The sequence below is a fragment of the Triplophysa rosa genome, linkage group LG12 (assembly GCF_024868665.1).
Source record: "Triplophysa rosa linkage group LG12, Trosa_1v2, whole genome shotgun sequence".
Taxonomy (NCBI): domain Eukaryota; kingdom Metazoa; phylum Chordata; class Actinopteri; order Cypriniformes; family Nemacheilidae; genus Triplophysa; species Triplophysa rosa.
In genome coordinates this window covers 779,941-792,221 of record NC_079901.1, presented here as the reverse complement: position 1 = coordinate 792,221, position 12,281 = coordinate 779,941, and the positions used below count along the sequence as shown (strand labels likewise).

Below are 12,281 nucleotides of genomic sequence, written 5' to 3'. Positions count from 1 at the left end.
AGCCAATCACATTGGAACGCAACAAAACACAAAAAAGGCGGTTTTCGTTTTGACAGCTAGGTGTGATACGAAACGGATGCTGCTTTGGTTGCGCTATCAATTGTTGGTGTAGTTAATCTAGTGCAAGGGTCGGGAACCTTTTTTATCCAAAGAGCTCCTGTCGATTCCCGTAGCAGTATAAAATAAACAGGTAGGATAATTTTATAGCACAAAAAATGACTTAATATTGATGTGCGCATGCCTAGAAGGATAATCTGACAGGTAGAATGAAATTTCAGGACACTGGCATTGAAACTCCTCTGTCAACCTTGACAGCTGTATGTATGGACTTCATATGGTTCATATGTGAGAAAGACTTATGCTGTGTTCACACCAAATGCGAATTAAGCGATTTGCATGGGTAAATTACATACGAAGTCGGTGCAAAGACGCGAATATACGCGAACTTGCGGCAGACGATGCGAATGACGCGAATTGGGTGGCGCGAATGATGCAAACGCTTGGTATTCGCCTCATCGCATCTTCCGCGCAAGTTGAAAAATTTCAACTCGAGTGAGATATTTGCATGACGCATGGTCAAGCAAGCCAATCAGTGAAGAGCTTCCGATTTCATGGTGTGTATTCATTGTGCTACCGGTGTACCCATGTGCTTACCTGTTCCTCATCCTCGTGTTTCTGTTGTGGATTCTTCCGTCTAGTCTTAGTAAGTGTTGAGTTTAGTTCATGTCTAGTGTTGGTTAGTCTTCGTTTCTGTTTGCCTGTCTTATTATCCCCTGTGATTATTGCTTTGCCCCCTCTTGGGTCCTTGTTTTGTGTCTTATAAATAAATCCTTGTGTTAACCCCTTCACTATTGCTGCCTGCAATTGGGTTCTTCCTCGTATTTCATAACAATAGGTATATGTAAATGTATGAAAACAATTAATGTTGTATTTTACACTGACAGCTTGAATAAACTTAAAGTATCTGTCAGACAAAACCAAGAAATCTTTGTTACGTTGTCACTTTACAGACATGGCTGATCCATCATCAGATGTCAGTGAGGCAGAGCCTCAGGGCCTACTCACATTGTCCCAATCGAACCGTGACCGGGCGCGTTTGACCCCTAAAGCCTGGATTGATTGACTACTGTGAGTGCTCGCAACCACACTCGGGCACGGTTCACTTACTGCGCCCTGGCCTCCCTTATCAAAAATAAGTTTATTCAAGTGTGCTATAAGTATACTTCTTTTAAACTTAAAATAGAAAAGTATACTTTCAGTCTACTTCTTATGTACTTCTTAGAAAATCACTTTATGTACTTCTCAGAAATACTTAAATGTACTCTTAATTATACTTGATTTTACTGAGTGAAAAGTTTAAGTATAGTTGGCCTATACTTGAACTTAATCGTTTGACTTCTAAGTATACTTGGCTTGTACTTGTGTCTATTCTTTTCAATGAGTACACTGTAAACCCGAATAAGTTGGGAAAACTCAAAAAAATTGAGGTAATCAGTTACATCAAATTTTTTGAGTTATGATGTTCCCAATTTTAAGTAAGCAAAACTAGTAAGTTTTGAGTTTGTTGTACTGTTGTTGACTCCTTTTAATTTTGAACAATTTTAAGTAAGCAAAACTAGTCAGTTTTGAGTTTGTTGTACTGTTGTTGACTCCTTCTAATTTTGAACATTTAGCAAAGTAACTTTTTTTATTTACAGCTAAATAAATGAAAGGTCTTAAGACAACCTAAACAGTTCAGCTGCATCAACAATTAACAAACAGCCTTCACAGAGAGTGATGCAACACACACAAGACTGCTATTGCACCTCCCACAACCTAAGCATAAGCACCACTCTTCTGAACGATGGTAACCCCAAAAGTCAAAAACACAACAAACTCTTCTAAATATCCAAGATAAATGAACATTCATCATTAACAAGGCTTTTTCCTTTCTAAAACTGCACTGCACTGTTTGTTGTAGACCCATAAATGAGGTGTAAAATTGAGCGGCTTATTGAGGAGTGGTGTGCTATGACTTTTATAAGTGATCGTGCATATGATGGCGGTGAAGCTATTAAGCCATGCTCTAGCAATCATTTAGAGCAGGGGGTTTCAAACGGGGTCTGCGGACTACTTAATAGAACAAAATGAATTGACATAATATATATTTTACCAAATTTATTTCTAGCGTAAATATATTAATAACCAAGTCTACATACATATTTGTGCTTTATAAAAGCGGTTGTAAAGTTTATTCATGTCATTATTTATCTCAAAATACCTTTCGCTATTTACGTTTTGCACGTACAGTACGTTGAACATTGCAAAATGATGGAAAGATTTTTGAAGAATCCCGCTACTGCAATGATGAGTTTGTGTCAGTCTGACGTGGTGAACGTTAATCAAAAATCTAGAAAATATGACAAACATTACATTACGTTTGGTTTTACATGTACGTTACAGCAGGGAATCGATCCTCAGTGCGTACTCTGCCAAGAGATTCTCTCCAACGAGTGCATGAAACCATCCAAGCTCAAATGTCATCTACAGCAGAAACATCCCAAGGAGGCAGGAAAATCCACTGACTATTTTAAACATAAGGAACTGTGCCTTTGTCGGACAATACAGTGAGCAGACGCATAGGTGACATGGCCAGTGATATTGCTTCGCAAATTTTAGAGCAACTGCGAGATAGTGAATATTTTGCGCTGGAGCTGGATGAAAGTACCGATGTAGCCAATCAAGCATAACTTATGGTCAACATTCGTTTCCTCAGATGGGGCAGATTTATCGAGGAACGTATGTTTTGTAAATCCCTTGAAGGCAGAACCACAGGACAGGATATATTTAATATGATCGATCAGTTTACGACGGACCATTCAGTAGACTGGTCTCGGTGTGTTGGAGTGTGCACTGACGGTGCTGCCGGTAAGCGCAGCGGAGTTGTAACGCTGATAAATGAGCCCATGATGATAAAAGCCCCAATCACACCCATTTAAAAACACAGACTTTTTGGTTTACTGTGTAAATAAATGGGTGCAGATTACGAGTGTTTGCTGCTCCACTCAGAAGTACGCTGGCTTTCACGCGGGGCTGTTAAGTCTGGTGTGTGCGCTGCGCAAAGAGCTGAGAGAGTTTCTCTCTGGTGAAAAGACAGAACTTGCCTAATGTTTTGAAGATGACTCGTGGATACTAAAGTTGTCATACATGGCACATTTTTTCCAGCATCTCAATGTCCTCAATCAGAGCATGCAAGGGCACAATGTGTACATACTGCATGCACAAGATAAGGTACGTGCATTCACACAGAATATATATTTGTGGGAAACCAAACTCCAGGAGGGAGTTACAGACATGTTTCCTCTCTTTACCCAAGAGTGCATCTCCTCCACTGCTGACAACATCATGCCCATAATCCAGTGTCACCTGTCACATCTCAAGGGCTATTTTAAACAATATTTCCCTGATTGAACAACACCCACCTGGACTTTGTTAGAAACCCATTTGCACCAGGGGTTGGCACTCATCTGGATCTAGCAGAACAAGAGAAACTGTTGACTTGACAAATGAAGGAGAGATGAAAACAAAGTTCCAAAGCCTTTCTATGTCGAGTTTTGGATGTGTTTTGGAGTTTTGGATGGAAATATAGTGTCTTTCACCTTTTGATACAACCTACTTGTGTGAAGCTGGATTTTCAGCACTGAAAGTACTTCAGTCCAAGCATAGAGCACGTCTGGATGTTGAAAATGACATGCGCCTAGCTCTCACTAAAATAAAGCCATGCTTTGACAAACTATGTAGGAGCCACCAGGCTCATCCATCCCATTTAGGAGTTTTTGTATCAGTGAATGTGGTGTTTGTTCGATTTGCTTCATATGTTTTAATGCAAATGACCTTCAGGTTCAACTTGTCATATACTACTTCCTTATAAAAAGGTACCCTGTTCAGTTAATGTAAATATTTAGCAATTTCAGGAATCAAAAAGCTACAGAAGTTGTAATTTGAAATGCTAAATTGTTCATTCTCATGAGAATCATTTTTGGCTCTAGTGAATTTAGTTGTCAAACAATACAAGAACATTGTTATTGAAGAGATTTTAAATGTTGATTTGTTGTAATATGAATTGTCGTGTATTTACAGTATGGACATGTCTTTGTAAATAAAATTCTTAAGGTGTCTTAATATTTTAGGCAAGGGGGTCCTCGGCATTGAATCATTATATTTGGGGGTCCCTGTGATTAAAACGTTTGAAAACCCCTTGTAACAAGACTTCAAGGGAACAGGAAGGAAGAGGCTGGAATCAGGGTAGAGCTGACGACTAGGAACTTTATTATAAAGAAATTACACAAGCGCTGTACGCGCCTAAATCAAACACTGCCACTTCCGTGGATGAACAGTCTTTCTTGTGGTCAGAGCCTCCACTCGAAGTTCTCCGCTCACTCGCAACCAGCCGTCAGCTCCGGTCTCTCTTCCCGACTGTCTCTGCCTTGCTGCTTTTAAGCCTCTCCACGCCAGTTACTGGAACAAGGCACAGGTGTTCATTATTTGTGCGAGCGCCACTCACTCACCGCTCGTTTTCTCACTCTCTCTCCCGCTGCAGACTTCGCTGAACCACGCCCACCTTGCCACACCCCTGTTTAAGAGCACCCTAGAAACCACCTTACAACACCTTTGCAATGACCTAGAATGCCTTAGCAACACAATAGCAACCACCTAAAAACAGTTAAGCAACCAAGTGCCAAGTTTTGCCACAGCAAATAAAGTTTATTTTAATTTAATTTAATAGTTTTACATACTTCAGAATCTTCATATTGTCGTCTAGTTTTTACACTGTCTTATAATTTACATCTTTTAGTTTACACAGTAACAAGTCTGATTTGGGTTGGAATAAAATAAATACAAATGTGTGGAACTGAAATGCTTGCTTAAAAAAGTATTTAGTTTGATTTGACATTTTTTTATTTTCTTAGTTTAACTAAGCAATGACAACTCTGAATTATATAACGTGATTAAACTCAACATATTAATTTAACTGTACTTACAAGTGTAAGTGACAAGTGTGTATTGGTACTGCTCGTGCGCAGTAACACAGTTCAACCTGTAGGTGGAGTCCATCTGAACACTGAAGGACTGAATGAAAGTGAAGAAGCACGGTGAGGTATGTTGGTGCTTTTCTAACATATTTTTTTTTATCTCTGAAGGGCTTAATTTTCATTGTTAAACGACATAACAGTCATGTTAAGTGAGTTGCACAATAACATTACATGATAGGACTGTAATAAAATTTCTCCACTGTGTTGAATTGAAATTAGCAAACTAGCAACTGCTAATTGATTTGACTATTTGTAGATGAGTTAATGTTGTTATGGGTATAATATAGACTAGTATGGAGATTAAAACATGAATTCCACAACTAGTGATTTGCATTGCTATGGTAAATGTGGTCTGTTGTAAATGTTTGATTTATAAATAGCTTTTAGTATTACTTCATAGACTGGATTATGTAGACTAATTTTCACTTTCATTTGCAGAAGTTGGGTTCTGAAACAAGTGAACGTACACATAGTAAGTATTGTGTTGCATAGTGGCATAAAACATCAAATCTACCAGAACCACTAATTTGTGTCAGTTTGTTTCATTCAAGTCATACAATGGGATTAAAATAAATCACCCCTAGTCTGTATATCAGATCTTTAGAAATGCAGCTCGGTCAATCAGACTCTAAGATCAGAACAAACTTTTATTTATTCTGAGATGTAATTGCTGAAATCAAATGCTGAAAGACTCACAAACACTGCTTTGTGAATTCTTCTTTATATGAAAGAACTATATATTTTGTTGTATGGTTTATCAAACTATTTATTTTTGTCTCATATAACTTTATACACAATATTCCAATTTAAGACCCTTTTTTTCTCTGTTACTTGTACAAAAAAGAAGATGCTTCTGATTCTTTAAATGGCATGTACACTTGTTCATATTTGTAATGCAAGTATGATTATAATATTGTTTTTCTTTCTTACAGAACTGTGATTGTGTCAAACCCAATCACCTGTCGGGAGAGAGACAGTCAAGTTTCTCAACACATACTGCATTTGGAGGCTTCGAAAAGTGATTGTTTTAAAAGACATTAATGGATGACCTTGAAAACCTTTCACATATATGATATATGCTCTGTTATATGTCAAAAATATATATGCCTGTAACAAATATTTTGTACAGTTATTACATGTGACCACAAATGAATGTTTTGACTCTCTTTGGTTATTATTTTTTGTATTTACCATATAGAAAAGTTTTCTATTTATTATGTCTATTGCATAATTTTCTGTTTTATACTTCTGTCACTACTTATTATATTAATATACTTATGATATTCATATGTATTTGTAAAGCTGTGAAATATTAAAATCATGCTATATAAATACATTTGAATTGAAAAAATTGAATTTACTTATTTTGTTGGTTTAGCTTTCTTCAAAATCTGATACGTATGTGTTTCCTAATATTTTACTAGTAAGGTGAACACTAATGTTAATGTAATTAATGATTATGAGTCACCTGTACATGTACAGTTAGAGGTATATTACAAGTATTTCAAGTGCAAAAATAATATCTAAATAGTATGTTCATAAAAATACAAGCAACTAGTAGTTTACTAAGAATACACTATGAAGTGTACTTATAAATGTACTACAAGTATTGATCTAGTTAACTATCAGTATATCTGCAAGTTCACCTAAAGAAAGGTTGCAAACATACTTTAAATAATTTAGTAGTTTACTGAGAGTAAACTTCAAAGTGTACTTTCATAGACTAAACAACTACCAGTACACCTAAAGATAACCTACAAGAGGGGTATTGCACAAAACCAAGATAAGGGATTAAGCCGGGATATGTTTGTTATCCTGGCTGAATTTATCCTCAAGTCGGTTGCATGAAAGCAGCTCAAACTTAACCCGGCCAAGTTACTATGGTGATTTCTTCTCTGCGGCTAGCTTGCTCCAGACCAGGCTAACAGCCAGGCTAAAATTAATCCTAGTGATTCACCTGTATTTCCACCGTCAATCCTGTGAGGAATTAATGTGTTTGCATGCAGCAAACACATTAATTCCTCACAGGATTGATTGCAGCATGTCCATGGTCTTTCTAAGTATGTTGCATCATTTTAATTATCCTGTATTAAAATATTACATATATAGTCATTTCTCATTTCATTTAAATCTGTTGGCTGTTTGTAATTGCAACAGTCTTTTTATATTGATTCAAGTGGTAATATTATTACTCAGGCCAAGTGTTATATTGCTATGCTAATGAAGACTGCTTGTCAAATTGCCATCAGAGGTTTCATAAATATGTGTTTTATTGCAGTAATTGAGATTACAAAACACAGCTGATGAAGTTGCAAAGGTATTTTCTATTCACCTCATTTGTTCACTGTTATCTACTTTAAAGTCACTTACCAGCCTGCAAAATGTTCTTTTATTTAATTTTACCTTGCTGCCAGGTCCTTTTATGGCCAGACAAGTTTGTTCTTTATGAAGGATAGAAAGATAAAATGGATAAAAACGTAACATGAGAAAAATAGATTAAATGACACACATTGTCGATAATTGTTTGCACTTAATCATACTCATTATACATTTCCTGAGTAACATGCACCTCTACTTGCCACTTTTAAGGTAAAGTGTACAACAGTTGATTAGTGGACTTGAAAAGTAACTCCTTTAGTCCTTTAATTGTAGCCTAATTATGACAGTTCCAGTGGAACACTGTTTATTAACTGTACAGTTTTGGACTTCTTACGCATTAAGCCGGTCCGCTATTGTCTGCCAGGCTTTCTCGCGTTCTTTAATTATGGCATTGGTATTGCCTTTTTTTCTTATGGTATCTTTAACCTCTTTATAGAACTCCATCAGCTGCTGGTAGCTGTTGATCAGCGGCCGTGGAGTATGAAGCGTGACTTTTATCCATGTTCCCATCGGTGATTCTGTGAGCGATCGCGAGGTCTATTTAAGAATGCCGTGAACGTGCACTCATCCCAGCTATCTACATCTGGCTTGACCTATAGCTTTGCGTTGTCATCCTGGCTTAGCAAACGTGCAACCAATTAAGCCAGGATGCGCCGAGCAGACTAGGTCAAGCTGCGCTTGCTCAATTATCCAAGATTTCTTTATTCTACTTTTGTGCAATACCCCTCATTACACTTGCAGTATAAAAACTACTTAACTAATAGTTTACTGGGAGTAAACTTCAAAGTGTACTTTCATAGACTAAAGATGTGCTAAAAGTATTGAACTAGTAAACTATCAGTACACCAACAAGTTTACATGGAGTATAGTTGTAGTACAAATGAAAACCTAATTGTAAACTTGTTGTGTACTTAAACGTTTACTACTGTTACACTTAAAGTACACTTAAAAGTATATTTTTATAAACTAAAAAGTTGGTCCAATTTAGTCCCAAGCGGTATTCAAATAGTACACTTTCAAGCATACTACTTGTCCATTGATATTAGTATACTTAATACATAAAGTATACTTAAAAGTATACTTGAACTTTACTTAAGTATACTTAAAAAATGAACTTCAAGTATACTTCTTTTTGATAAGGGCTGGTTGGAAGAGGTGGGCTGGTGCACGGTTTGGTTTGGAAAGGGGGCAGTATGAGCGCAAATTGTGCCGGAGCGCAGATCTGAAAGCATGACGTAAATAATGCAACTGTCAATTCCTCCCCGAGATTCAGCTGTCACCGTAAAAAACATCTGATACACAGCACACTTAGACGTCCAGGCGTGGCCAAAACTACCCCTGATATTAGGTTTGTCAAACATAATACAACGCTGTGTGTAATGATCGGCTTTATGATAATAAAGTACGCGAGGGTGATTTAAAAGCATAATGAGCCGTTTACTCCCGTATCGCTCTCGTATGACAATGACATCATTTTAGCAGATCAGTCTGTGCAGTGCGCGCAAGTTAAACACCTCAAACTGAACATTGCTATGGATTCCGTTGTGTGTGTTGTCTGTGTTCTGTTTTCCTGTTCACCTTCAAAATGAAAATTCTGTTATCATTTACTCACACTCATATTGTTCCAAACCTGTATTCATTTTGTTTGTTTGTTCTGCTGAACACAAAGGACGATGTTTGGAAGAATGTTAGTAACTAAACAGACCCATTGACTCACATAGTATTTATTTTCCCTACTATGGAAGAAAATGAGGTCTGGGGATGAGATCTGTTTGGTGACTGACATTCTGCCAAATATTGTCCTTTGTCCTTTATGGTTAAATTTAATTTTATGAAGCAATAAGAACACTTTGTTGCGCAATGAAACAAAAACAATTACTTAAAGATATGACTGTTGGAGAACAAGGGTGAGTAATTCATGACAGAATTTTCATTCTTTGGTGAACTATCCCTGGAGGCTGAGATTGAGAGGCTGCTGCTCGAGGACAGCTCCACCCACAGAGGACGAGCTTTTCTTCCAAAGCCTGCTTCCTTCCTTACAACGATTGTAACTCCAACAAAAAGACTTTGTAAAATTCCAAATACATAAACTTATTTATGAATCGAGCACTGTGACGCTGAATTTGGAGGCAGTATAAGGGTGGTAATTGTTGCAAGATAGGAGGCAGGCTTTGTTTTTATATTTGTAATTTAATACAATTTATATAATTTTATGAATGTCAATTTATTGTTGTTACAAATATGTTACGAATCAGCATTAAACCACTTTGTTGCACTGAGGATAAGGTGGTTTTATTTGTAGCTTTTTTTTTTACTAAAGTAAGAGGGAAACAAAAATGACATATGAATGACAAATAACAAAAATATAAACATACAAAATACTTTGTGGACTAAACAGCATCTTGCCATGAGACGGTTCCCTATGCAGAGAAGTAGGATGTGAAGGCTTCCCTAATCCTGATGGCCTCTCTAGCTGAGTTGTTAGCAGCAAGTCTTCCCAGACCTGGCAGTGGCTCCACATCATCAACCGGGATGATCCTCATTACCTCAAGTGTCTGGGTTGTCCTCCGTAGGAAGTTATGGAGAACACAGGTGGCTTTAACACACCTCTCAGCAACATCAGGTTGGACCTCCATGGCACGCCTTTACATCCTCCACTGGGATGAAAGGATTCCAAAGGCATTTTGAACAACCAGCCGAGCCCGTGACAGAAGGTAGTTAAAGATGCAACGCTCTCTTGGAAGGATGCGGCCCAGGAATGGTCTCATGAGGTTTCTCCTCTAGTTTCTAGTGGAAACGCCTCATCAGCGACAAACACATGTGGCTGGGGTCCTCGGTGATCAGCTCCTGGTAGTGGCAGATCAGCAGTAGCGACCGAAATCTGAGTTTGCAAGAATGCCACCATCGCTGGTCCTCCCGTAGCCCCGACATCAATTACCCTGAAACAAAACTGGGCATCCACAACTGCCAAGAGAACTTAAGAGAATATTCCTTTGTAGTTGTAAAACTGGGATCCCGATTTAGGAGGTGCTTTCAAGACAGCGTGTTTCCCATCAAGAGTTCCACAGCAGAGAGGAAAATTCCACCTTTCCTCAAACTTCTGTGCAATTGACCTCCACTCCTCTGTGGTGGGCACAGGTATAAACTCTTCCACAAGGCAGTCCCAAATTACAGTGGCAACATTAGGGACCATCATGGAGACTGTGGAAAACCCAACACGGAAACTGTTGCAGATTGTCCTGAAGGAGTCACCTGTGGCAAGGTATCTGGAGAGGAAAGAATACATTTAACATTAGTTGTAGTGCTAATTGTATTTTATTAGCTTTGCTACAGAAATGCTGATATCAATAAAATAGGCATTTCAGGCAGGTCTGGGTGAGCATTCACTTTTAGATAGAATGCATCTTTTGTTACGACACTTTAATATTTGCAATTTTATGTGTCTAATACATGCATGGGGAACTTTTATCACACCAAAGACACAGAAAAACACCTATTTGCGCCATATGACCCCTTTAAGTGTTATAATTTTAATCTTTGACATGACACAGAATTCACAGAATGTTCTTTACAGTATGTAGCATGATTTTATGTAGAAAACAGTTATGAAACTGTCCCTGACCTGAGACAGATGGAGAGGCAGCTGAGACGGATTGCCTGTAGTTGGTGTCCATCCGAGAAATCCTGGAAACGACCCTAGCTAGCAGGTTATCAAACTGTGAGCAGGAAGTAGGCATTCAACAGGATCTCTAGAAGAAAACCCCTCTTTGCTGCCGTTGCCCGGGCATAATCCACAAGGGACCGATCGGCCTGAGGGGGAAACGGGCTGTTCCCCTTCTGGATCATGGCAAAAGTTGAAACCAACGCTGGTGATCAGCCAACTCCTGCCGAGCTGCTGGTGAGAGATTGTCTGCTGGGTTCATTTCGGGCGGTTCTTTCTGTCACGGTTTGTGTACAGAACCCAAGTGCAGACATGGAAGCGTTAACCAAAAGACTTTAATAAAGGAAAAAGACAAAACAAAGACCCACGAGGGAGAAAAATAACAAGACAATAAAGGGTACAAGGCAAAGAACACCACACTGACTAGACTAACTAAAAAATAACCACTTGACAAAACACTGACTAGAATAACTCGACAAGAAAGATATTTCAATGACAGGACTAGAATAACTTATGACGTAATGTCATGACCCAGGGAAAATAGACAAACGATTCGCACAAGACAGCAAACACAAGGGCATAATAAAGTGTGCGAAATCAAGGAGGGAACAGCTTCGGGGCATGAAACAATTACCTAATCAATAATGAGGAAACGCGGGGGTGGGGTCAGGAGACGAGACAGGAGAACACATGGCACGCCAAAACAAACAATGCCATGTGGGGCTATCATGACCCTGCCACAAGACTAGAAAAGCATGACAAGGTGAGGCAGGATCATGACACCGACATATTTGGTGACAAAAAAAGAGGAAACCAAAAGAAATGTTGTTGATGTGCGTAAATACGCTCCTCATCTAGATCCTTGCACAGTTGTTGTTTTTTTGTCACTCTGGATTTGTTTCACGCGAAAAAGGCTGTATGAATCCCGTGAGTAAACTAGAGCGAGGGACGCGACGCGATTAGACTCTTCGCGTTTGGTGTGAACACAACATTACACGGATATGAGGAGTTAAACAGCGCATCCATACTGGCATAGTTTGCTTCCATCTGCTCACCGGAGACTTTGCTGCATGGTGTGTTTTGAAAACTTTTTACATGTGATTACATAGCGAGGCATTGAGTTCTGTATCATACGCCACAGAGAACCGTAACTTTCAATAAAAGCATGA

At 38.5% G+C, this 12,281-nt stretch overlaps 1 protein-coding gene across 1 annotated transcript in view; it reads right to left on the bottom strand.

Moving 5' to 3' along the window:
* The window catches only part of chrna5 (cholinergic receptor, nicotinic, alpha 5), a 35,978-nt gene that overhangs the window by 20,773 nt on the left and 2,924 nt on the right, over positions 1–12,281 (bottom strand). The gene's annotated exons all lie outside the window — the stretch shown is intronic.